The 3,586-nt window shown below is 42.5% G+C and overlaps 1 pseudogene; it reads right to left on the bottom strand.

The window, feature by feature from the left end:
* Window positions 1-1,474: 1,474 nt before the first annotated feature.
* LOC122127994 lies at window positions 1,475-1,793 on the bottom strand (annotated as a pseudogene).
* Window positions 1,794-3,586: the final 1,793 nt, after the last annotated feature.

The raw sequence follows: 3,586 nt of genomic DNA, 5'->3' as shown, positions 1-3,586 counted from the left end.
CAACCAAGGTAGAAAGACAACCAACTGACTGGGAAAATAATATTCACTAACAATATATCAGCAAGGGGTTATTATCCAGTTTATACAGGGAACTCAAGAAACTAATCCCTCCCAAACCTAACAAAGCAATTACTAAATGGGCAATGGAACTAAAGACAGACTTCTCAGAAGAAGAGATAAAAACGGCATAGAAACACATGAGGAAATGTTCACCATCCCTGCTTGTAAAGAAAATACAAATAAAGACAACCATGAGATAGCACCTTAACAAAGTCAGAATGGCCCACATCTTACAGGTAGTCAATGACAAATGCTGGAGGGAATGTGGAGAAAGAGGAAGCCCATTACACTGCTTGTGGTAATGTACACTTATAAAACCACTTTGAAAAGCATTCTGGAGGGTCGTCAGAAAGCTAAATATTCATCTCCCTTATGACCCAGTCATACCACTTCTAGACATCTATTCCGAACAATAGGTATATAGTATACAAGGACACATACACCTCCATATTTATTTCAGTACTGTTCACAATGGTCAGGATATGGAAACAACCCAGATGTTCCAGATGAATGGATACAAAAATTGTGGTATCTATACACAATGGAATATTATGCAGCCGTTAGAAAGGACAAAATAATAGCATTTCCAGGGAAATGGTTGAACTCAAAAAATCATGTTGAGCGAGGTAAGTAAGCAAAGAGCAAAAAGACAAATGGGTACATGGTGTCTCTGATAATGGAATGTTAAATCCAAAATGTAAGATGATACGACAAAATTAACAAGACTTAAGAGACAAAGGACTACCATTCATCTGGTTGAATCACTAATAAATAACCCCCTGCTGTTGATCACATATATGGTATATTTGTGCACACCAAATGGAATCCAGAAGGATGACACAAATCTAGAGGGTTCAGGGAAAAACATACAACAGCAGGACACATCTGCTGCACTGGACATTGACCAAAATGAACTGAACAACGCAATGGCAGCAATGATAGGGAGGGAACAAGTGGGAAAGAGGCAACAGCTGATGCTATGCAAAACAAAAGAAATGTACATATCACCCAAAGTTGAAGAAATAACTGTATTGCAAAGCTAATAGAATTTATGTGTTATAGACCACAATAGACAATTTGCATCACTATCCCACAATATTGTGAAATTTGGGAAATTATGTAATCACTTAATCACAATAAAGAATTTGAAAAAAAATGGACATGGTCTTATTCCCTATCTTGCTGAAAAATTGAACATGACTATAGCCAATCTTATCATGACATATGATATATAATGACAGTATTTTTTTATCATATTCTCTTTAACATAAGTCAGTTTTACTTAAATCAGGATAGTCTAAGAAAAATATTCTGTCAGCCATCCATTATCTAAATTCTGATGTTCGAGGTCAATTAAATTCGGTAGACACTAAAAAACCATGAGATATATGTTTTCCAATACCTAAGTTAGTGATTATTCCCCATTTGTAGCCTTTTTGAGAGAAGCTATCAAGTGTCCCCTTTCTCCTTTCTTTATAATGGCAGCAAATGTTATTTTGGTTCCAAGGATGTACTTTTTGGGATTCTCCAAATACTCCATTAGTGTATCATTTCCTCAGGTGATACTTTTATTTATGTTGGTATCTGTAAGAGAATCCAGTTGCTTGACCTGTCTCCTCAACAAACAGACCATGGAGATTGGGCCCAGTCTGTGCTTGTCTCCCTTTTCAATGATGCAACATGGGGCACTGGGACTTCTGAACAAATTTCTTGCCTTTCTCAACATCATCCATTTTGGGAAGTGTGACCATTCTAGTAATCCCCAGTGTAACTGTGTGAGCAAAGCACCTTGCCTTCTGCTCAACCTTGTCAGGAGTGAGCTCTCTGGTGTCACACTGTGGATAAGGGCGGGCATAGGAATCAGGTGCCTACTGGGAATTGTTGGAAATGATTTGTAGTTATTTGCCCTTATTTTAGCTGATAATAAAGATATATAGTTTGTTTACAGGTTGTGCTCTCTTTCTAAAGACACTTCATCATGCTAGTGTCGTCACTGTCTGAAATCCCTTCATTAAGGTGGATGCAGGAGGATGGAGAGGTTTAGTTTTCAAAGTGGGGTCCTCCATTCAAAAAAGGATTTGGGGTGTGGCTCTGTGATAGAACAGTCTTCAGTGATTAAAAAGTCTAGCATGCCCTGGTGGTCCATCTGTAGCATGGCAAAAGTGAATAAAAGGAGGTGGAATTGGAGGTGGTAATGGAAGTGGAAATGGAGGAGGACATAAAGGAGGAGGAAGAGAAGAAGCATCAGAAGTAACTAATTGGAGGAGGAGTAAGGGGATGAGGACCTGGAGGATGAGGAATAAGAAATGGAGGAAATGGAAGAGGATAAGGAGAGGAGTAGGAAGAGCAGGAAGAGAAGGAGGAGGGGGAAGTGATGGAGGAGAAGGATAGAGGAAGAAATAAAGGAAGAGAGGGAGTTCTGGGAAGATGGCGGAGGAGAAGCTGGAATCTGAACAAGCTCTTGCATAGAAAACAGTTTCAGAGTGCCAGTGAACAGTCCCAAGCCAGAGAATTACACCAAGTGTGCCATCACAGGACAGAGAGTTAGTCAAGAGAGGGGAAGCCAAGCAGACACATCTGAGAGCCTGCCAGCAGCTGCAGCTGTGGCGGCAGGGTCTCAGCGGCGACCTCCGCCCCGGGGGCATACCTGAGACACAGTCCGGGACGAAGGAGCCAGACGCAGCAGACGAGCGGATTCTACTCAACACCACAAGAACCGACAAGGAGCTGACAACTTCATCCTGCACTTTGCAGACCAGAGACGACCCAGGAACCAAGACTCAGCATGAGTAGAAGCCCGACTTCCTCACTCCTTCTCAGGGAGTAGAGGAGGGAAGGCCACCCCTCCCCCCCCAGCACCGGTGATCTCCATCTTGGATACTGACAAAGCTCGGAGGAGCGGCTAGCTCCAGCTCAGGCCTTGGAATAAAACGAGTCATTTAGCAGGTCACAAGAACTTAATGGCGAAGTGACCTCACAGACTCAGTTCCATCCAGGGAAAAGTCACCCAGCTCAGGCGCCAGCCATTGGAGTGGCTCTCCTCACCGGGTAACCAGAGCCAGAGGCTGCCCCTCGCTCTAGCAGCCTCCACAATCAATTGAAAAACAGAAACCCTGAGAATGGCTCCAGGCTGGGTGCTGTGAGTTTTTTTCACAAAATAGCCCCAGGGAAAAGCTACTGTTTGTTGAAAGGCCTCAACTCTACCCAGAACCTAGCCTCATCACTGCATCCCCCTCTTTTGTGATTCTCAAAGCAGATCACCCTCCCAGTAAACTAACCTGGGAGGGGGATCTCAAAATCTTGGGTAAAGCAGAGCATTTTTCTGCCTGTTTGAACAAACTGACTTAAGGAACCAATCAAGCCACAGGAACTCAAGCCGACCAGAGACTCCAACCAGACTCTGGTTACAGACAAAAGGGTGATACAGGACTCTTCCTACCCCTCCCCCCAAAAAAAATCAAAGAACTTTTTTTTTCTTCTTCTTCTTTTTTTTTTTCTTTTTTTGTTTTGTTTTTTTTTTCGTTTT

The sequence above is a fragment of the Dipodomys spectabilis genome, unplaced genomic scaffold (genome assembly GCF_019054845.1).
Source record: "Dipodomys spectabilis isolate Male_0828 unplaced genomic scaffold, ASM1905484v1 ptg000319l, whole genome shotgun sequence".
Classification (NCBI taxonomy): Eukaryota; Metazoa; Chordata; class Mammalia; order Rodentia; family Heteromyidae; genus Dipodomys; species Dipodomys spectabilis.
This window is presented reverse-complemented; position numbering and strand designations above follow the sequence as displayed.